Raw genomic sequence first — 25349 nt, forward strand, 5'->3', positions numbered from 1 at the left:
CTTTTGGCTATGGGTTGTGTTGTCTAAGCAAACACAAGCACGTAGCTATTGCTCCTGAAAAGGACAGCACTGGTGAAGCTCAAGGCTCCTCTTCCCACAGTATCACATCATTAAATGATGCAATAATAAAATGATATAGTTTCGGAAGTATGCTATACCAAGTAACCAAAAGTTTTTGATCTGGCACGTAATTCGGTCACAATCACGCTATGCAATCACCGCTCTCTCACGGTTTACACCCGTTTTGGTACAGGTGACCTACTATTGAGTTCTTCGAACTCGTAGGATTTCATGTTCAATGGTAATGAACATGTGGAACAACTTTGGCTTCTTTAAACATCATGAAATAAAAATACCAAGCCATACTTAAACAAGGGTTTTGGTCGAATTTTTAACTACATTTTATATTTTTTTTTTTTCTTTTTAACTAACTAATTTTTCCAATTTTTTATATTTTCCCCTAATTTTTCAATTTTTTTTTTTTTACGACCAAAACCCCGTGAAACGTCAAGTCTTTTAAACATCAAAACCAAACTTATGATGATTCTATTAATAACCAACCCGAGAGATTTTACATCCCCCACCCCACACTTGAGATCAAGTAATGTCCCCATCACTTGAGATCAAAAATGGATTAAAATCAAAAGGGTAAGAAAAAAAATAAAAACTTATCGAGCTTAACCACAGATCGTGGAATGACAGTGACAGATGGCGCTGAACTGACTGCCAGCATAAGAACATCGTCCATTCCCGATCCTCACACCAATACCATCATTAAAGTAGTTTTGCTGAACTTAATGCCAGACTTGAAAAACCGTTTCACCAACACACCTAACAAAAAGAAAACACACCAAATACATAAATGGGCAAGGTGGTACCACCAGGTACCGAAACGCCTTGCCCCAAATAGGTCTCAAAGTACATCATACGAAAAATAAAAATAGTCAAGTACAACCAAATCGAAACGGAAATAGTTTAAACAAATACAACAATAATACGTGCAACACATCAATCGCTTCCCGGCCAAAAATCTCTCAACGGGTCCCAAGGCACGCCATAAGTATCTTGGCAAGCTTGATACGGGTCATAATACGGATCCGGTCTCGGAGGCGTCACGGCGGTGTAATCCGGAATAGTGGTTTGCGTAGGAATGTACGCATCCGGCACATGACGCATCTGCCGTTGGAGCTGCCTCTGATGAATTTCCCACTGATTGTGGGCCCGAATCCCTCGAACATCATACTCTATCCTGTCAACACGGTCGCCCAAATTACCAACCTCTGTCCGAACCTGACCCAAACTCGTGTTAAGCGACCCATAGTTACCCTGGTGCCACGTCATCAACTCCTCATTATGACGGCGCTGCTCGTCATACATACGCTGATTATGCGCAACCTGATCATTATAAAATGTACGACTATCTTGGAACTCGAGATGCAGCCCGTCAACACTATTCACCAACCCATTAAAAGCTTCCTCATCGGGAGTCCATCCTCCCCGAACATTACCACTAGAACTCCCTGCTTCATACGTGGACCCAATACCACGTCCTCTACCGTGACCTCGACCTTGACCCTGCTCTTGCTGTTGTTGTTGACCTTGTCCCTGTGGTTGCTCTTCATCCTCTACCAAAACCCAACCGTGCGGTCCTCGCCTAATAAAATCGGCTTTAGCGAAAAACAAAATGTTTGTTACCATTGCTTCGACCCCCGCGATAGTACACCTATCAGTAGGCACAGAAAATGCCTCAGCTATACGTGTCACAAAATGGCCCCCTAACAACGGGCGCTCGGGACGATTATCTTCACCGATTTCCTGAAACCAGGACCCCAACATAGTCGGCACATCAATTGCCTCTCTCGCTTTTATCTGCTGGAGGATCCAAAGATCCTTTCTTTTGATTTTGTTTGCATTCCTCCGGGCCATGAACATAGTAGCAATCATTTTAAACAGAATACGGTCCACCGGACGTCGAAGATTAGACTGAATGCTTCTACTAGAACTGAAAGCCCTAACCCCCGGATTAATAATCGTCGGCCAATACTCACTTTCACTAAACTCGCCGTCACCGAATACCCTGCACCCCAACAAATAGTACCCTAAATCGATGTCATCATGTAACTCGGGGTACAAACCCAACGCCCGAGCTAACTCAACTTTACTCATTTGACGGTCCGCCCCGCCAAGCCTAAATATCAAAAAGTCCGAATCACGAGGAGCAACTCGGGGCCGACAACTTACAGTCGAAAAGAACTCGACAGTCAATTGCTCATACACATCTTCGTTAATCTGAAACAAACGCTCATACGGTCGCAACTCAGTACCGCTATACGTAACCCATAAGTATCCGCGCAATTCTCGATAAGCTTGAACACTTTCATTCCGAAGTTGCGTCCAATCCAAGTAGTAGGTTTGCTCAATCGGACGAGCAAGATTGATGTTAAACCTTTGTTCCAAATCCTCAATATTACCAACTTGGGACAACCACACTTCAGGGTTGTTCGGTGGTTGTTGTGGTGGATTACCTCTTGTTCTCTGCATTCATGAAACAAGTAAAGAAAACAAACACAAAACTCAAAAGTTAGTGTTAGTCATCATAATAAGCACCAAACACCTTTACAATCAATCCTTGTTTCATGCTAAATTACTTTCAAATACAATAACCAAATAACTCTTTTGAAAACTTTTCAAAAACTAACTCTCAACCAAATCACATTATCCATAAACAAATAATTCATAACCTGAATCATCAAACAACATAACCAAAACATGACCAACATGATTACTTATAACTCCTTTAAATTCCAAAAATCCAATCAACTTCATCATGTTAGCAACTTTTATCCAATTCAACAACCATTAAACAAAAGCTTTATCTCAATTAAAATCATATGTTTAATCGTCACTAGCATGGCATATCACATAATTGGAACAATGTAGCAAAAGTCATTCAAAACAAAGTGACCCGCCCATATGGACACTACCCCACACTAGTTCAAAAACATATGAACAATTCAAAGAACATCACACTTTCAAGCAATAAACCCCTATTTACTTACAAAATTCGGACCTTTAACCCTACAAACCCTAGGTTCATGTTAAACTTCTAAAAACACCAACTTTAGCATGAAATCAAAGCATATAAACAATATCTAACAAAAACCCATGACTAATTGAATCATATAACCCAAATTAAAGCAACCCCACACTAATTCATCAAGACAATTAAGAATTAAACAAGCAATTAACATATAATAAGATGAAATTAGTAAAGAAAGGAACAAATTCGGACCTTCTTAGGTGCCATTCTTGAAAGATTAAGGTTACTTGAAACAAGAAATTAAACTTTGTAGAATTAGGGTTTTGAAAGATCAAAGGATTTGTAGGTGTTTAAGAGATGTAAGAATGAAAATAATTGAAGTAAAAAGGACTAAATACAGCTGGTCACCCGTTTCTAAATTGTGGGGATGTAAAAATTCGGCTTGACTTTAAATAAAAACCCAAAAACAGCTGGCTGACAGGGTGGCGCGGCGCTCCAGTAGATCGCGCGGCGCGCAGTTTTATCGCGCGGCGCGCCAATGTCTCGCGCGGCGCGCAGAATAACTAAAAAATGATGCCGAGCTGTTTTCAGAAACTGGTACTTCAGATATACTTAAGTGGCGCGGCGCGCCCCTTATTGGAGCGGCGCTCCACTTACTGTATCATCAAAAATCCGCATTTTTCAGTAATAAAACCCAGTTTTCTCGCCATAAAACAACCAAACCATCCCCAATAAAAACTAAACATGATCGTATTGCACATATTATCAAACTAGCACCAAAAATATACAAACTTTACAACAACGTGAACCTTATTTAACGAGTCGTTCACACGACTCGTCCCCAACTTCAAGTGGCGTTGGGATCGGGTTCAACGTGAACCTCGTCATCAATCACTAACGGACCATCAACATACTTCTTCACACGATGTCCGTTAACCTTAAAGGTAATACCATTCGCATTTTTTAACTCAATCGTACCGTATGGGTACACCTTAACAACCTCAAATGGTCCCGTCCACCGGGACTTAAGTTTTCCCGGTAAAAGCTTCAATCTAGAGTTAAACAAAAGCACTCGATCGCCTTCGTTAAACTCTTTTGGACCCTTTAACTTCCTATCATGCCATTGCTTGGTCTTTTCTTTATAAATCAATGAATTCTCGTACGCATCAAGGCGTAACTCACCAAGCTCATTCAATTGCCCCGCCCTTAGGCGTCCGGCTTCCTTCAAATCTAAATTGCACTTTTGAAGTGCCCACATAGCTTTATGCTCAATCTCCAATGGGAGATGACACGCTTTCCCATAAACCAACCGATAAGGAGTGGTACCAAGTGGCGTTTTGAAGGCGGTTCTAAACGCCCACAAAGCTTCATCGAGCTTATTTGCCCACTCCTTCGGATTCGAACCCACAGTTTTCTCAAGAATACTTTTAAGAGCTCGATTGGTATTCTCAACTTGTCCGCTCGTTTGGGGATGGTATGAAGTAGAAACTTTATGGACAACTCCATATCGCTTCAATACCTTCTCCATTTGAGCGTTACAAAAATGAGTACCCCTATCGCTAATTAAAGCTTTAGGAGTTCCAAATCGAGAGAATAAACGCTTAAGGAACGAAATCACAACTCGTGCATCATTTGTGGGTAAAGCTTGCGCTTCGGCCCATTTAGACACGTAGTCAATGGCAACGAGTATGTAACTGTAATTCTGAGATTTCGGAAATGGCCCCATAAAGTCAATTCCCCAAACGTCAAATACTTCGCAAACCTGGATGCTTTGTTGAGGCATCTCATCACGTTTGGTGACTTTACCGGCCCTTTGGCACGAATCACAAGACTTACAAACCAAGTGGGCATCTTTGAAGATTGTCGGCCAATAAAAGCCGGCATCATAGACTTTACGCCCCGTAATTTGGGGTCCAAAATGCCCACCGGTAGGCCCACTATGGCACTCGGTTAAAATCCGCATACACTCATCACCGGAAACACACCGGCGGATAATACCATCGGGACAACAACGAAAAAGATAGGGATCCTCCCAGAAATAGTACTTAAGGTCACTGAAGAATTTTTTCCTCTTTTGGTGTGACCACCCTTTCTCCAAGAATCTCCCAACTAGATAATTAGCTATGTCCACGTACCACGGCTCATCAACCTTATCCACCTTCATGAGATATTCGCCGGGAAAATCATCATGAATGGTCGTCTCATCGAGAACCTCACGGGAGGGGTTCTCAAGACGTGAAAGGTGATCGGCCGCCAAGTTTTCAGCACCCTTTTTATCCCGGATCTCCACATCAAATTCTTGCAAAAGCAAGATCCATCTAAGAAGTCGTGGTTTTGCATCCGGTTTAGCAAAAAGGTACTTTAGAGCAGAATGGTCCGTAAAGACAATAGTCTTAGATAAGACTAAGTAGGACCGGAACTTATCAAACGAAAAGACCACCGCAAGGAGCTCTTTTTCAGTGGTAGTATAATTTAATTGCGCTCCTTGCAAGGTCTTGCTTGCATAGTAGATGGGTCGGAAATGCTTCTCGACCCTTTGACCCAAAACTGAGCCAACAGCGAAATCAGATGCATCGCACATAAGCTCGAACGGTAAGGACCAATTCGGAGCAATTATGATTGGTGCATTGATGAGTTTCTCCTTCAAAAGCTCGAATGCCTTTTGGCACTCGTCGGAGAAGTTCCACGGGGTGTCCTTTTCAAGGAGTTTATTCATCGGGTTGGCAATCTTAGAAAAATCTTTAATGAATCGCCGGTAAAAACCGGCGTGCCCGAGAAAACTCCTAACACCCTTAACATCGGTAGGAGGTGGAAGGTTCTTAATAGCGGTAACCTTTGCGGGATCCACCTCTATACCGTTCTTAGAAATCTTGTGCCCGAGAACTATGCCCCTTTGAACCATGAAATGGCACTTCTCCCAGTTGAGCACAAGATTGGACTTTTCGCACCTGACCAACATCCGTTCTAAGTTAAAAAGGCATGAACCGAAAGTGTCACCGAAGACCGAGAAGTCATCCATGAACACCTCCATGCAATCTTCGATCATGTCATGGAATATGGCCATCATGCACCTTTGAAAAGTGGCCGGAGCATTGCAAAGGCCAAAGGGCATGCGTCGATAAGAGAACGTGCCATACGGGCACGTGAAAGTGGTCTTCTCTTGGTCCTCGGGCGAGATAGGAATTTGAAAATAGCCCGAGAAACCATCGAGAAAGCAATAGAAACTGTTTCCCGCCAACCTCTCTAGCATTTGATCCATGAAAGGTAGCGGGAAGTGGTCTTTACGTGTGGCGTCGTTCAACTTACGGTAGTCGATACAAACACGCCACCCCGTGACAGTCCGCGTGGAAATTAACTCATTTTTATCATTGGTGGTAACAGTCATACCACCTTTCTTAGGTACACAGTGTACCGGGCTAATCCATGGACTGTCAGAAATCGGGTAAATCAGACCTGCATCAAGGAGCTTAATGATTTCTTTCTTCACGACATCTTGCATGTGCGGGTTCAACCTCCTTTGACGTTGCACCACAGGTTTGGAGTTATCCTCCATTAGAATTTTGTGGGTGCAATAGGAGGGACTAATACCCTTAATGTCGTGAATCTTCCATGCAATGGCCGGTTTATGGGCCTTTAGCATGGTTACAAGCTCAGTTTTCTGACCTGCTGAAAGAGAAGAAGAAATAATTACCGGAAGCTTAGATTCCTCATGCAAGTAAGCGTATTCCAAATGATCTGGAAGTGGCTTCAATTCAAGCTCGGGAGGTTCTTCAATTGAAGACTTGCTCCGGTAATTTGAATCACGTTCGAGTTCTTTGAACTCCTCTTCAGTCGGCTCATAGCCGTTTTCCATCAAGGTGGTTAAAATATCCACCTCCTCAACCTGCACATCCTCATCAATCTCAACCAATGAGCATTCTCCTGAACCCTGTAACTCTGGGAATTCCTGCAAAAACTCAGACTGGACATTCACAGTGTTAAGAAAATAACATGTATCATCAGTGTGGCCAGGGTATTTTAGAGCATGGTCGATTGAGAATGTTGCACTCAAATCGTCTATCCTAAGGGTCAACTGTTGGCCATACACATCAATCATACACCTAGCAGTATTTAAGAATGGCCGACCCAAAATTAGTGGAATCCTTTCATCCACTTCCATATCCAAAACCACAAAATCCGCCGGAAAAACTAACGACCCGGTCTTCACTAGCATATTCTCTATGATTCCACGAGGGAATTTAATAGAGCGGTCGGCTAGCTGCACAGCCATACGCGTGGGTTTTAACTCCCCTGGGTCTAGCTTTAAGTAAATAGAATAAGGCATTAAATTAATGCTAGCCCCCAAATCCGCCAAAGCCCTCATACAGTCCAAATTACCAAGTAAACAAGGAATTGTAAAACTTCCAGGATCCTCAAGCTTCTCGGGAAGCTTGTTTGCAACTACCGCTGAGCATGCGGCATTCAACCTGACTGAAGACACGTTCTCCAGTTTCCGCCTGTTAGTCAGCAAATCCTTAAGAAACCTCGCATACTTAGGTATACCTGCAATAACATCAATAAAAGGCATATTTATGTTAACTTTTTTAATCAAGTCCATGAACTTGGACTTTTCGGCCTCTAGCTTCTCCAAACGCTGTTTCCTCGGGAATGGGAGCGGTGGTTGATACTCTCTAACTACCGGTTTAGCAGCAACAGTAACCGGTTCCTTAACAACTTTTTCAGCCACCTGTTCCGGCTCCTTTTCCTTTGCCGGTTCACTTTCAACAACCGGCTCACTATCATTAACTAACGGTACCCTCAAATCATACTCGTCGGGCTTCCTCGGTGGATGATACGCTAAACCACTTCGGGTGGTGATAGCATTAACATGCCCGTTTTTCGGGTTAGTATCCGTCTTGCTCGGTAACTCCCCCGGTTTTCTCTCACTACTCTTATTAGCAAGTTGACCAATCTGCTGTTCTAGATTATGAATAGCTGCTTGTTGATTTCGAAACATTTGGTCATTCTTTTCATTATTCTGAGTAACGGTAGTGACAAGTTGAGTCTGAGATATCACTAACTTCTCAAGCATAGCCTCAAGGTTGGACTTTTTCTCTTCGACCTGTGGTTTCTGAAAATAACCGGGAGCTTGCTGCTGAAAACCTCCACTAGAACCTGGTTGGAACCTCGAACCCTGATTACCTTGCGGATTATAAGGATTATTGAAATTCCTATTAAACTGAGCACGTCCCTGAAACTGATTGTTATTCTGCTGACTAATATAGTTGACCTCTTCTTTCTGATTCATAGTCAAACCCGCATCACAATCTTTGCCCAGATGCAAACCTCCACAGTATTCACAACCAACCTTCATACCATGAATATCCTTGTTCATCTTCTCCAAATTCCTACCAAACGAATCCAACTTAGCACTGATAGACCCAAAATCATCATAAGCACCTGTACCTGTAGTCTCTGTTCTCTTAACTGAAGCTGAAGGGTAAGATTCATGATCCTGATGCCACTCATGAGAATAAGCAGCTTGCTTTTCAATGATTTCTAACGCCTCTTCTTCAGTCTTATCCATTAACGTACCACCTGCAGCTTGATCAATACACTGACGCGTAGGAATATCACAACCTTTGTAGAAAATCTGAACCTTCTGTAAATCATTCAACCCGTGTTGCGGACACGAGCGTAACAAAGTAGCAAAACGGTCCCAAGCATCAAACAATGTCTCACTGCTCTTTTGTCTAAATTGAGAAATATCTGCTTGAAGTCGAGCAGCTCGAGATGCAGGGAAAAACTTCGACAAAAACTTATCCTCCAGAGTCTCCCAAGATCTAATCGTACCCTCAGGTTGCTTATCTAACCATCTTTTAGCTTCTCCCTTAAGAGTCCAAGGGAAAAGTCTTGTCTTAATTGAAGTGTCGGCAACCTCATGTAGCTTAAACAAGTTACAAACATCATTAAAATTACGAAGATGCTCGTTAGCATCCTCGGTATCTTTGCCATAGAATCGGCAATCAGAAGAAATCAAATTCAGGATCGGCCCTGTAATTTGAAAAGGCTGAGTAATATTCGGTTGAGTAATCGAATTGCCTTGGCCTCCTCGGGTGGCCTTTAACTTTTCAGCCATAGTCTGAGGACGGGGTGCTTCTCCTTCGGCCATTTCTTCAGTTTCTGTAGTATCAGACGAAGCGTAAGAGTCTTCTTCGTTAAAAATTTCAGGTGGTGTCTCGGGCACCACAGTCTCAGAAGTACTTCCCAAATTAACGTAAGTATCACCCGATGAAACTGATGAATCCACTGTTAACTTTTGCTTCTGACTTAAAGCTTTAAACAACTCTCTTTCAGGCTCGTCAAATGGTTTAACAATTGGAGAATCTGAAGAACGCGTATGTTGCATGCACTACCTGTAACTGCAAGAACACAGCTAACAAACCGATTAAACGCACCGACTCAATTAGAATTAAATTAAACTAAACAGTTAAAATTAACTAAGAACAAACTTAATTATCAAACTTAATTTTCAACACAACTGTCCCCGGCAGCGGCGCCAAAAACTTGATGTGTGAAATCTAGTATATAAATTATCTCTGGAAATATGCCTGGTTTAAAGATTACTACACACTTACGGGCAGTGTACCCGATCGTGTAATAGTATAAAAATGGTAATTCCAAGTATCGTTCCAAGGACAGTATTAACGTGAGAATTAAGTTTGAAACTAATAAAAGTAAACTAAGTTAAACTATGAAAATCGAAAGTACGAGATAGTTTGTTTTGCGGCTATTTAACGATTAGCCAAATCAAGGAAGCTTTGAAAATAAAAGACAATATTTTTGGTTTTTAAGTTTAAATAAAAGAAATGCAGACTCGACAGTAAAATAAAGATATTTGAATTCAATGGATAAAAGAATGTTCGCCTAGATATCCTATTCGCAGTGTTGGATGATTTGTTATTAAGCACTAGTTCTATTAATCAATGCACGCAATTACAGAGTCGGTTTACCCAGAGTTCTCTTTCAGCAAACACGTCAAACTAGGATTAATTGGCTTAGGGTTCCCTTTTACCAAATACCATCTTTCGTTTGTGACTTAGTAACTAGCTAATTACAAGATTAAGATTCAATTGGTTACGCGTTCGCTCCACACAATTCACCCCTATTTCGGTTAATTACATTACACAGTTTACCCCCTTGGTCCAGTAAGCACCCAATCGGTTAAGACAAATCAATTGGAAACTAGATCACTAAATTGAAACAGGGTTCCCTTTGTTCAAACAAGTTTCACTAATCAACCTAGTAACAATAATTAACACCCACAAGAATGGTTCTTTAATCAAAACTCATAATTAATCATGCATCAATCAATAAAACATTAAAGTATCATCCAAACACTTGCAAATATTCAATCTAGACAAACATTAAAGATTTAGCCTACAATCATGGCTGAAATCAAAATAACAATCAAAGACATAGAATAATTCATTGTTGATAACAAAAGAATAAAACTAATTAAAGATTGAAATCTGAAAGATACACGAATCGAGACTTGTTCCCGGAATGATTAATACCTTAGAATGACCTTGAAGATCTCCAAAAATCACCTAGGTTCGTCAAAAAGTGGCTGGAATTCGTCAGGATACGATTATGATAAGTTAGGGTATAATTCGGGCTTTTATAGGAGGAATTTCTGAACCCGGGCACAACCCGCGCGGCGCGCCAGGAACCCCGCGCGGCGCGCCGATTCACTGGAAACTCACATTTGGTTTACTGATATGCTCGAACTGTTTTTGTAGTTAAATGGCGCGGCGCGCGCCCTTTTGGCGCGGCGCTCCATGTAACAAATGCTGAAACGAAGCTGAAAACTCAATATTAACACCCAAACTCGAACCGAATCAAACCTTTTCACTTGTAAACAACGAAACACGTCCAAAACCATCAAATAACATCAAATTTAACCTTCTTGGTCTTGGAACTCAAACTTTCACAACTTTAACCGAAATAACTCCAAATCGTATCCATAAGGACCAAAATGCAACCGATATCGCTAAGGAAAATGCATATGAAATATGCGATATCAATATGCCTATCATAGTTCGTCATGTATTCATCCTCCATACGAATACCTAAATCAAGAGCAGTCTCCCGAACAACTCCTATAATGTTGTTCGCCTCCTCCATCTCGTCATCCGAACCTCTCTCTACCTGTCGCTGAGGTCCCTCGTATCGATATACCCGACCACGTCTCATCAATAATACCCTTGCACCGTGATAAAGGTTTGAACTTATAGTTTCACCTCCGTCCTCTATTTCGTTCATTGGACCCCCTTGGTGCTTATCTACACCTAAATACTCTCCAATGAGAGTAATGAAAATACCACCACCTATAATACTCCCCGATTTCATCCCCGAAACTACATTAGCGAGATAATAACCAACACAATAGGGAATGTTAACGAAACTCCTCGGGTCTCTAATACACTTGAGGTAGAACAAATCATTTACGGTCAATTTCTCCTTATTCCTACCCCTTTGTGTAATTGTGTTTGCTAAGAATCTATGAATCACCCGGAGTTCAGCTCTGTCTATATCTAAGTATGTATGATTTCCACTGGCGTGAAATTCATTAAAGTGGGACATACGCCTCCAGACAGCGTTAATATCAAATTCCCTATCTACCCTTTCTCCTTGGGCAATCAGGCTATTACAGTCGGGGCTCAAAAGTTCAGCAGGGGTGTAAATCTGTAAGGCCCTGGCTAAATCTATCATGGACATTCTGTACATGCGTCCACCTAAAAGAAATCTAATAAAGCTTCTATCATCTATCCTCCTAACATCACTGTTTAATTTAATAGTACTAAGTAATTCTATACACCATTCCCTATATATGGTTCTACGAATGGAAAATAGGCGCATCCAATCGTTAAACTGAGAATTACCATACCTTTGCACCAATAATTGCCGAATCGGTTCGGCAAGGTCAACTGTTTCCAAAGGTACCCAGTCAATTGCCCTTGGCATTTCAACAACCTTAAAGTAGAGAATGTGCATGTTCTTTTGATAGTCTGGATACTCTATCCAACATCTATCAAATCTCAGATTTGGGTGTAACTGATCTTCATTAATGTCTAAACTCAGAATCCTTTGATGTGGAGCGAATTGACGAAACTGATTCACGAATAATTGATCTTGATCGTGATAAGGAATATGTTGCTCCTCCTGTTCTTCTTCTTCTTGTTGCATATGTTGTTCCTGTTCATGAAACATTTCCGGTTCGGGCTCTGGTTGCCTGGACGATGATGCTCCTGATCCTCCAGTATCGGCTTTCTGCAAAACACATTAAACACAAAATTTGTGCATCCAAATATGCATTAGTGTTAGCAAAATAATAACTTGAAACAATTATGATGACCTGTTCAATTCATAACACATTTTATACACATTTTCTTAACGATAACAATTCTACACTTTTACATACGAAAATGTGTACAATGTTTTATCACATTTAAACTCTTAAACATGTCAACAATAATTATTATAACAATTAAACACTTGTTACATGGCATTCAAATCAAACTAGTGCTCATTTTCATATTTTTGTCAAGTCTACACTTTGTCAAATAAGCATATACGAAAAATGTACATCAAGTTCATAAGCATTTATCTCAAATAACATGCCAAAATAATCACTACTAGCAATGAAACAAGTTTCAAATGGCCTTTATATCAAATTATCCAAGTTCATGAATTTTTAGGCTTAAAAAGTCTACTTTAATTCTCAAAAACATGTTTAGGCTCAAAGTTTGGATCAATTAACTACCTAAACATGTTACACTACTTAATTTAGCAACAATTCATGACAAAAATCGGCCATAACCTGTTTATATCAAAAAGCCCCAAATTGCTCAAGAACACAAACCCTAGATTCTTAAAAATTTGAAGTTTTTAGCTTCAATTCATGTTAAATAGCTTCTATCTAGGATATACATGCATAATATAACAACAATTTAGCTCTAATTACACCTGAATTTAACAAAATCAAAATATAAATTTTCTAGCTCAAGAACACAAAAATTCGAATTTAAAGAGATTAGGGGTGAAATCTTTACCTTTCTCCTGAAGGGGTTGAGACTACTGAATCTAGGCATGATTATGGTGAAGTTTTGCAAGAAATTTGATGAAAAATGATGAATTTTTGAGAGAGTTTGGGAGAGTTTTCGTGTATATGTGTGTGTGTTGTGAAAGAAGCAGAACTCGGCTGCCTTTTTGATCCTGTCCAGTTTTTAACATCCATGCGAGTCGCATGGCTTAAGCCATTCCCCCATGCGACTCGCATGGGGGTATTTTCCAGAATTTTTGTTGTTTTTTTTTTTTTTTTTTTTTTTTTTTTTTTTTTTTTTTATATAAACCTTATACTTTTAAAACATATAATTAAATAAAATTTTAAAAATTTTGTTTCTTTTTAAGACGAGGTTGTTTCGGGACGATGCCCTAGTCCGTCCCTCGACAAAATTTTAAAATTTGTCTTTTTGTAGCGATTGTTTTAAAAGCTAAGATTTTTGGGTTTTTTAATGTTTTTGGCATACTTTAAATCAATAAGATTAAAAATAATGATAATAAAAGTTCTCGTCCCTCCCTCGGGTAAAGCAATTTCGGTTCAAAGACCTAGTCTTCAACTTACGACGAATTTTAAAAATCATATTCTTAACTTAATGAGATAAAGTAAATTTTTGTTTTTAAATTCACACAACATAAATATAAAATTCAAAATTAAAATTAAAAATTCACACCAAACTCAAAATTTAAAATGCATAAAATTAAAAATTAATATTTTAAAAATTAAAAATTCACACCAAACTTAATTTAAAAATTTATAAATTCATACCAAACTTATATTAATTTTTCAAATATTTACAGTTTTTTTTTTTTAAAAATATTGTTTTTACAAAGTTTACATTATTAATTTAAAATATTAAGATTAAAAATATAATAAAATTAAAAATCTTTTTGTCTTTTTATCCCACTTTAATCAATCAAATATTATCAAAAATATGCGCCCCTCTTTTCGGTAAAGTAATTTCGGTTCCAAGACCTAATTTAACTCATGACGAATTTTTGAAATATTTTGGGTTGATTGTTTAAAGATATTTATACCTTAAGAATAAACGTTAAATTTCGCAGTGATGTAATAAATTTTTGAACGATATCAATAATTTCGGTCGCCAAACCTAATTTTATTTAATACCAATTTAATACTTTTTAGCGAACAAATTAGCGTTTATTATCAAAAGGTTAAAAATAAAAATAAAAATAAAAACTGTACAGACATACCTGTGAAATAGATTTCTTAGTTATATGATCTATTATATTCATAAGATAGTCGGTTTAATTGGTCTTCCATGGCTGCATAGGCGTAACCTCGAGCATTCATTGTCTTTTCTTCTAAACATATGAACGGTCCGTCTCTGCATAAAGTAACAAATTCGGTATTTGAATAGGTTTGATTATTTGAACATTTACCTCCATGTGACCATTTTCCGCATTTGTGACATTTTTCTAGGTGTCGTGCTCTTCTTTTTGCTGCGGATTTTGATTTTCCTTTACCAAATTGTAACTTATTATCTTCGCATCTGGATCCTTTTCTAACTCCGTCCATTCTTTCTCTGATTACTGATACTAATTCACTCGGTAGTATGTCATTATTTCTTTTAGTGATCAAAGCGTGTAGCATTAGACCATGGTTTAGTTCACAGGCAGTCTTCATTTTGTAAAAACCTAAAAAAATAAAAATTCAGAATGGGGGGAGAAGACTAGTTCTTTAGGGTCTGCTAGGGAAAGACCATACGTGTTCCATTTTCGAGAACTACACGAAAACAGACAATCTAACTCTAACAGAAATACATATTATCCTTTAAAGACTTGATTCTCCCCACACTTAGTTAGCTGTGGTGTCGAATTTGTGATTAACTTCGTTGTCGACTTCCATCGGACCATGTATGTAATGTTTAACTCTGTGACCATTAACTTTAAATTCAATCCCATTTGAATTTATTAATTCTATCGTTCCGTATGGGAAAACTCTTTTGACTATGAATGGTCCAGACCATCTTGATTTCAATTTTCCAGGAAATAGCTTGAATCGTGAATTGAAAAGAAGAACTCTGTCTCCTTCTTTGAATTCTTTTGAACTTCTGATTCTTTTATCATGCCATTTCTTCGTTCTTTCTTTATAGATTAACGAATTTTCGTATGCTTCATGTCTTAATTCTTCTAATTCGTTTAGTTGACTTAATCGTAGACGTCCGGCTTCATGTAAATCAAGATTACATGTCTTCAAAGCCCAAAATGCTTTGTGTTCAATTTCTACTGGAAGATGACATGCTTTTCCATAAACAAGTCTAAAAGGTGTGGTTCCAATTGGAGTTTTGTAGGCTGTTCTAAAAGCCCAGAGTGCATCCTCCAATTTAATGGACCATTCCTTCGGATTTGATCCTACGGTTTTCTCTAGAATACGTTTTAAAGCTCGGTTGGTATTTTCAACTTGTCCACTTGTTTGTGGATGATATGCGGTGGAGATTTTATGAGTTACTCCATATCTTTTAAGAACTTTCTCAAGTTGATTATTACAGAAATGAGTACCCCGATCACTTATTAAAGCTTTCGGTGTTCCAAACCTTGCAAAAAGACGTTTTAAAAAGTTTACTACAACTCGTGCATCGTTAGTTGGGAGAGCTTGTGCTTCCGCCCATTTAGATACATAATCAATGGCTACGAGTATATATAGATTATTATGAGATTTTGGAAATGGACCCATAAAGTCAATACCCCAAATGTCAAATACTTCACATACTTGTATGACATTTTGTGGCATTTCATCGCGTTGACTTATTTTTCCGGCCCTTTGACATGCATCACAAGATTTGCAAAGAAGGTGTGCGTCTTTGTAAATTGTAGGCCAATAGAATCCAGCTTCATAAACTTTTCTTGCTGTTAGTTGAGGCCCATAATGCCCTCCTGTTGGTCCTGTGTGACAATGGTTTAAAATTTTACTCGCTTCATCTCCAAATACACATCGGCGTATTATTCCATCGGGACAACTTTTAAACAGATGTGGATCTTCCCAGAAATAGTGTTTTATATCACTGAAGAATTTCTTTCGTCTTTGGTACGATAATCCTTTTTCAAGGAATCCACAAACTAAGTAGTTTGCATAGTCTGCAAACCATGGGATTTCTTTATAATCTATCTTCAATAGATATTCATCAGGAAAGTTGTCTTGTATGGCCGATTCATTTAGAACTTCTAATTCGGGATTTTCAAGACGAGAAAGATGATCAGCGGCGAGATTTTCTGCTCCTTTTTTATCTCGGATCTCAATATCAAACTCTTGTAAGAGTAAGATCCAACGGATTAATCTTGGTTTAGCATCTTGTTTTGAAAATAGGTATCTAAGAGCAGAATGGTCGGTATAGACCACCGTTTTTGCTAGAACGAGATATGATCGAAATTTGTCAAAAGCAAAGACAATAGCAAGGAGTTCTTTTTCAGTAGTTGTATAGTTCGTTTGTGCTCCTTGTAATGTCTTACTAGCATAATATATAGGTTGAAATCGTTTTTCAATCCTTTGTCCTAAAACGGCTCCCATTGCAAAATCACTTGCATCGCACATTAGTTCAAATGGTAGATTCCAATTTGGTGTTATCATGATCGGTGCATTAGTGAGTTTTTCTTTAAGAATATTAAAAGATTTGATACATTCATCTGAAAAGATGAATGGCGCATCCTTTTCTAGGAGTTTATTCATAGGAGTGGCAATTTTAGAAAAATCTTTTATGAAACGTCGGTAAAAACCGGCATGCCCTAGAAAACTCCTAACTCCTCTAACATTTGTGGGATGTGGAAGTTTAGCAATTACATCTACTTTAGCTCTATCCACTTCAATTCCTTCTTTTGAAATTTTATGTCCAAGAACGATGCCTTCTTTAACCATGAAATGGCATTTCTCCCAATTAAGTACTAGATTTGATTTTTCGCATCTAATTAGCATTCGTTCCAGATTAACTAGACATGATTTAAATGTATCACCGAAGACTGAAAAGTCATCCATGAATACTTCCATGCATTCTTCTATCATGTCATGAAAAATCGCCATCATACACCTTTGAAAGGTTGCAGGGGCGTTACAAAGTCCAAATGGCATGCGTTTGTAAGCAAAAGTACCATAAGGGCACGTGAATGTGGTTTTCTCTTGATCTTCGGGTGCTATTGGAATTTGAAAATATCCGGAAAATCCATCTAGAAAACAATAGTAACTATTCCCGGCTAATCTTTCCAACATTTGATCTATGAAAGGTAAGGGAAAGTGATCTTTTCTGGTGGCGTCATTTAATTTTCTATAATCAATACATACACGCCATCCTGTTACAGTCCTAGTAGGAATAAGCTCATTTTTCTCATTTGTAATGACAGTCATACCACCCTTCTTAGGTACGCATTGAACTGGGCTTACCCATGGACTATCAGAAATTGGATATATCAAACCTGCATCTAGCAGTTTAATAATCTCTTTCTTAACTACATCTTGCATATTAGGATTTAGTCTTCGTTGGCGTTGCACATACGTTTTATGACCTTCTTCCATAAGGATTTTATGTGTGCAATACGAAGGACTTATTCCTTTAATATCATGAATCTTCCATGCAATGGCTGGTTTATGAGCTTTCAACACAGAAATGAGTTGTGATTTCTCATTTTCAGTAAGAGAAGACGATATTATTACAGGTAATTCAGATTCACCATGTAAATAAGCGTATTCCAAATGGTTTGGAAGTGGCTTTAACTCTAATTTTGGAGGTTCTTCTATCGATGATTTATATCGATATCTGTCTTCTTCTTTTAGCATTTGAATTTCTTCTGTTGTTGGTTCATATCCATTAGCTATAAGTGTAGCTAACATTTCAGCTTCATCAATTGGTTCATTTCCTTCTCCTAAAGAACATTCTCCTGTTCCTTGTAATTCTGGAAATTCTTCTAATAATTCTGCATGTGCATCTATAGTTTGAATATAATAACATGTATCATCTGCAGATTGTGGTTGTTGCATTGCTCTATCAACTGAAAAAGTAACACTCTCATCCTCTATACTTAGGGTCAGTTTCTTACCGAACACGTCTATCATTGCTTTAGCCGTGTTTAAGAATGGTCTTCCTAATATGAGAGGAACTTGAGAATCTTCTTCCATGTCCAAAACAACAAAGTCTACTGGAAATACTAAAGTACCAACTTTAACTAGCATGTTTTCCATTATCCCTCTAGGATATTTTATTGATCGATCGGCTAGTTGTATGCTTATTCTTGTTGGTTTCAATTCTCCAAGGTCTAGTTTAGCGTATAGTGAATACGGCATTAGATTTATACTAGCACCTAAGTCTGCCAATGCTTCTATTGAACTAAGACTACCCAGAAAACATGGAATTGTGAAACTTCCTGGATCAGATAGTTTTTCTGGTATCTTATTCAACAGCACTGCTGAACAATTTGCATTCATAGTAACAGCCGAGAGTTCTTCCATTTTCTTTCTATTCGTGATTAGATCTTTCAAGAATTTAGCATACCTTGGCATTCCTGAAATTACATCAATGAAAGGAAGATTTACATTTATCTGTTTAAACATATCCAAGAATTTGGATTGCTCGGCTTCAAGTTTTTCCTTCTTCATTTTACTCGGGTAAGGAAGTGGTGGTTGGTATGGTTTAACATAAGGTTTATCCTTAACTGTGTTATCTTTATTAACCTTTTCAACTACCGGTTCTTTTTCCTTATCCTGATCAGGTTGTGGTTCTTGTGGAGTAGGAATAGTTTCATCAGAAGTTACAGGTATTTCAGGTGATTTAAGTGTTGTACCACTTCTTGTGGTAATAGCTTTAGCTGTTTCATTCCGGGGGTTAGCATTTGTATCACTAGGTAAACTTCCCGGTTTTCTTTCACCTATTAACCTTGCTAGGTTACTTACTTCTTGTTCCAGATTTTGAATAGAAGCTTGTTGATTTCTAAATGCTTGAGCATTTTGTTCATTGGTTTGTTTTTGAGATGTGAAAAACTGCGTTTGAGTTTCAACTAGCTTCGTCATCATATCTTCTAAATTCGGCTTTTTATCATCGATTTGTTGTGGTGGTTTGTTTTGAAAATTCGGTCTTTGCTGATTATAAGTATTATTGGATACTTGTTGATTGCTAGGACCTTGTTGGTTATTGTATGGAATATTTCGGTTATAATTCTGGTTTTGATTGTAAATCGGTCTTGGCGGTTGATAATTATTTCCAGGCCTTTGGTTTATGTATGAAATATTCTCTCTTTGTTCCATTGTTAATTCAATACTGAGACAATCTTTTGTCAAATGTGGTCCTCCACACTGCTCACAACTAATTCGTATAGCATGAATATCTTTAGTCATCTTTTCCATTCGTCTTTCGAAAGCATCTATCTTTGCCGAAATGGAATCTAAGTCATGGCTAGAATCGGCTCTAGCTGCTTTAGATGATCTAATGATATCTTTTTCTTGGTGCCACTCATGTGAGTGGGAAGCAGTGTTATCAATAATTTTGTAAGCATCAGTTTCGGTTTTCTTCATAATCGAACCACCAGCTGCTATATCTATGTCTTTCCTTGTAGTGATGTCGCATCCTTGGTAGAATATTTGTACTATTTGACAGGTGTCTAAACCATGTTGCGGACATCCTCTTAACAATTTTCCATATCTTGTCCACGCCTCATATAGAGTTTCATTTGGCTTTTGTGTGAACGTAACAATTTCTGCTTGAAGTCTTACGGCTTTAGATGCAGGAAAAAATTGTTTAAGAAATTTGTCAATTAAAACATCCCATGTATCGATCGCTCCTTCAGGTAACGATTCCAACCAATCTTTGGCTTCTCCCTTTAAAGTCCAGGGAAATAACATGAGATATATCTGTTCATCCTCCACTTCTCGTATTTTAAATAGTGTGCAGATCCTATTAAAGGTACGTAGATGTTCATTTGGATCTTCCTTCGGCGCACCACTAAATTGGCATTGATTAGTCACCATGTGTAGAATTTGTCCTTTGATTTCATAATCTGGCGCATTAATGTCTGGATGAGTAATTGCGTGACCTTGGCCAGTGCGTTTAGCTCTCATTCGGTCTTCCATACTTAAAGGTTCCAGATTCTCCATAATTGAATTTGTTGAATCGGTATCACTAGATGATTCTGATTTAATAGTTCGTTCCTCAACAATCTCTGTTTGAATGATTGGTGGTTCCGGAGGAAAGTTTAATGGTTCAGGATCTATGAACCGTTCCTGAATATTTTCTGGATTCTCAATTGTGAGGTCGGGTTCAAAAAATGGATTATCGGTATTTTGAACTGAAGTACTTGGTCGACTGGATGACGATTCTAAAGAAAAATCAACGGCGGTTATATTTGTTAAACGATGTCTTGATCGAGTTACAGGTGGTGAACGTACAAAAGGTGGTGAACGTCTTGCTCGGTGCATTCACTGAATATCCTATTAGTTTTTAAAAGGAAAGAAAAATTATAATAAGTTATCCAATCAATAGACTTTTCTGATTTTGCCCACGTTTCGAATAGCCAAAAGATGCAGCAGAGGGGCAGGATTCGTTTGGTCTCAATATAATTGAGGACTGTTTGGCTCCAATAACCCGGTCCACGTACAAATCCAACTATTACTACGAACCAGAAAATTTTTATGTCTATCAATTTAACTACTTAAAATAAATTTTCGTAATTTTAAGAAATTTAGATAAGAAGTAGAAAAAATTCTAAGTCCTAAAACTAGAATGGCGAGAAATAAGAAAGACAAAGAGTTCGTCGCAAAAGGTCGAAAAAGAAAAAATGGTTGAAAAATAAAAGGTGACGGAAAAATAAAAGAAACTTATCAAAACTTAAAAAAATACTTAACTAATTTAACCTTATTACTACAACTAACTTAAAATTATAATCGCAAATTGATATTACTAATTGAAATGATAATTGATACATAGTAAAAGGTCTAAAAATATTAAAGCTTACAGGAAAAACTAAATCCCAAATGGAAATAACTTAAAAAGAAACTAAAACGTAAAAAGGCGTCGCAAAATTCTAAAGCACCTAAATCTTAGTCTAAAGAAAAAGCTCTTAAGGAATTTTACGGCAAAGCCTAAAAATCTAGGAGTAAAAATAACTATAGCAAAAACTAAGTTTAAAATTAAATATGAGTTAGAAATACAAATATTACGCTACAACGATTAAAAAGGTACAAAATATTAAAAGTTATTAAAAGTTATAAAAATATTAGATTTTATAAAAATATTATTTTTATATTTTATAATTTAAAGTATTAAGTATTATATAATTAAAACTAGTTAAAAGTAATAATTAATTTAAATAACTAAAACTTAATTAATAATAATAAATAAAACTAGGGTTTAAATAATAATAATAAATAATATCCGTAATTATTACGAAATTAGGGTTCAGATGTGGTCCTGTCAGACCCCTCATGCGACTCGCATGGTTTTAGGGGGGGGGTCATGCGAGTCGCATGACTGAACTGGACCAGTTCAACTGGACTGGTTCAAATGACGGGTCACGTATTATTTTATATTTAATTTCTTTTATTTTCTGTTTTAAATTTAAATAAAATATATATATATAATTAGAATAAAAACTTAAAAATAAACTTAAAATACTTTATAATTTTGTAAAAATAAAAGAAAAACTTAAAAATATACTTAAAATACTTTTTTTTTTTTTCGATTTTAAAAGCTTTTCTTTTAATTTTTTTTTATCTTTTTAATTTTTTAAACAAAAATATAAATTTTACAAAAACTAATTATAACTTAAAAATTAAAAATATGGCGTTTCGCTTCGGCGAATGTTAGTTCCCCGGCAGCGGCGCCAAAAATACTTGATGTCAAAGCAGAGGGGTATAAAATACTATTAATTTTTAGCAGAAAATACTATTAAATACGATACAATTTTACACAAGATATTTATTTATTTATAGAATGGATATACTTAAACCTTGCTACAACACTTATAGGCAGTGTACCTAATCGTACAGTAGTGTAGTTTTTAGTAAGTCCGGTTCGTTCCACAGGGAAATCTTTAAGCAAAGCTCAACGCTATATTAGTTTACTTTTATAAAAATACAAATATATATATAAGTGATATTATTATTATAAAGGGGGGTTTTTACCGTTTAATGACCGGTTTGTCGATTTTAAAACTTTAGTCGCAGTTAAAACCTAATGTAAAATATAAAATAAATACAAGACTTTAAATTAAAGCGTAAAGTAAATAACGATAATGAAATTGCGAATAATAAAAATGCGATAAAAATTAAATTGCGATAATTAAAAAGTACGATAATTAAAAGTGCGATAAAATGAAATAACAATAAATAAAAGTGCGATAATTAGAAGTGCAATTAAATATACAATAAAGGAAATAAATATATGATATAAAAGAATTATGCTTATTTAAACTTCCGTAATCATGATGTTTGACGTGTTGATTTTAGTTTTATGCCCTTGGGTTAATTGTCCTTTGTCCTGGATTATTCAATATGTCCGTCTGGTTTTTGTCCATAACAGTCCATCAGTCATAAATATAAATTGCAAGTGTCCTTGTCAAATTATTATTATACCCGAAGATAAATATTCCAACTAATTGGGGATTCGAATTGTAACAAGGTTTTAATACTTTGTTTAATGAATACACCAGGTTATCGACTGCGTGTAAACCAAGGTTTTACTACTTTGTTAACAATTACACCAATTACCCTTGAATGTAATTTCACCCCTGTTTTAATTATTCTAGTGGCTATTAATCCATTCCCGTGTCCGGTTAAATGAACGATTATTCGTACATATAAATACCCCGCCCATCGTGTCCGATCGAGTGTATATGGTAATTTATAGGGACGCCCAATTGTAAATCTTTATATTAACATTAACAAACTTTCATTTAGTTAAACAAATATAAAGCCCATTAATAGCCCATAGTCTAGTTTCCACAAGTGTCGTTCTTTTATCCAAACCCCAATTATGGTACAAAGCCCAATTACCCAATTTTAGTAATTAGCCCAACATCATGATTACTTTGTTTTAAATAAGCATAATAATAACTTAGCTACGAGACATTAATATAAAAAGGTTGAACATAACTTACAATGATTAAAAATAGCGTAGCGTTACACGGACAGAATTTCGACTTACACCCTTACAACATTCGCTAACATACCCTTATTATTAGAATTATAATTAAAATTAAAATATAAATTATAAATATAAATATAAATCGTATATATTGAGAGAGATATATATTCCCCTAAACTCGTCAGAAAACTGGCTTTTTATAGGACCTGACCAACAATCTCACACCATGCGACTCGCATGGTTTTGTGCTTCTGGCCATGCGAGTCGCATGGCCACCCTGGATTCAGCCAACTACTTTTGTTTTCTTCTTGCCGACGTAATATAATAATAATAATATATATAATATATAATTATATATAATTATATATATATTATATTATATTCTTGTGCATAGTAGACTAGATATTTTTGGTCCGTTGCGTCGGGCGTTTCTTCTTGGCTCAGGTCCCGGTTCCGGATTTTCGGACGTCCTCGCGTATTATTTTAAATCGCGTACTTTGCGTCTTGTAACTTGTACTCTTGTCATTTTGAGACGTTCCTCATCAATATTTTGAACCTTTTTAGTTGTCTTTTGTACTTTTTAGCTCTTTGGACCTTTTTGTCTACAATTTGTCGAATCTGCCTTTTGTCTTCACTTTTAATATTTAAACGAATATCTCTTGTAAATAGAACAATTGCAACTAAAAGCTTGTCTTTCTTGAGGAATAATGCTATGAAATATATGTTCGTTTTTAGCATTATCAAGGGTTACGAACCCAAGGATTTGATATTACCACGTACGAAAGACGATTCACAGAATTGTGCCTATTGTGTCCGGGAGCATTCGAAGATGAGGAAGAGAAGATCGACGCGTTTGTGAAAGGATTACCGGAAAGAATCCAAGAAGATATAAGTTCACACGAGCCCGCCTCCATACAACAGGCATGTCGAATGGCTCACAAACTAGTGAACCAGATTGAAGAAAGAATTAAAGAACAGACTGCTGAAGAGGCCAATGTGAAGCAAGTCAAAAGAAAGTGGGAGGAAAACGGTGATAAGAATCACCAATACAACAACAACAGCAATTACAACAATAATCGCAACAATTATCCCAACAATCGCAACATCAATCGCAACTACAACAAACGGCCCAACAACAACAACAACAACAACAACAACAACAGCAACTACAACAATCATCCCAACAACAATAATAACCGCAACAACAACAACAATCAGAAGCAGCTATGCCAAAGGTGTGAAAAGTATCACTCGGGGTTCTGCACCAAATTTTGCAACAAGTGTAAAAGAAATGGTCATAGCGCGGCGAAGTGTGAAGTCTACGGACCAGGGGTTAATAGAACGAAAGGAACAAATGGTGTCGGAACGAGTAATGGCGGAGCAAGTAGTGTCGGAGCAAGTTATGCCAATGTAGTTTGTTATAAATGTGGAAAACCGGGCCACATTATTAGAAATTGCCCAAACCAGGAGAACACGAATGGACAAGGCCGCGGAAGAGTTTTCAATATTAATGCGGCAGAGGCACAGGAAGACCCGGAGCTTGTTACGGGTACGTTTCTTATTGACAATAAATCTGCTTACGTTTTATTTGATTCGGGTGCGGATAGAAGCTATATGAGTAGAGATTTTTGTGCTAAATTAAGTTGTCCATTGACGCCTTTGGATAGTAAATTTTTACTCGAATTAGCAAATGGTAAATTAATTTCAGCAGATAATATATGTCGGAATCGAGAAATTAAACTGGTTAGCGAAACATTTAAGATTGATTTGATACCAGTAGAGTTAGGGAGTTTTGATGTGATAATCGGTATGGACTGGTTGAAAGAAGTGAAAGCAGAGATCGTTTGTTACAAAAATGCAATTCGCATTATACGAGAAAAAGGAAAACCCTTAATGGTGTACGGAGAAAAGGGCAACACGAAGCTACATCTTATTAGTAATTTGAAGGCACAAAAACTAATAAGAAAAGGTTGCTATGCTGTTCTAGCACACGTCGAGAAAGTACAAACTGAAGAAAAGAGCATCAATGATGTTCCCGTCGCAAAAGAATTTCCCGATGTATTTCCGAAAGAATTACCGGGATTACCCCCACATCGATCCGTTGAATTTCAAATAGATCTTGTACCAGG

The sequence above is a fragment of the Rutidosis leptorrhynchoides genome, chromosome 11 (genome assembly GCF_046630445.1).
Source record: "Rutidosis leptorrhynchoides isolate AG116_Rl617_1_P2 chromosome 11, CSIRO_AGI_Rlap_v1, whole genome shotgun sequence".
Classification (NCBI taxonomy): Eukaryota; Viridiplantae; Streptophyta; class Magnoliopsida; order Asterales; family Asteraceae; genus Rutidosis; species Rutidosis leptorrhynchoides.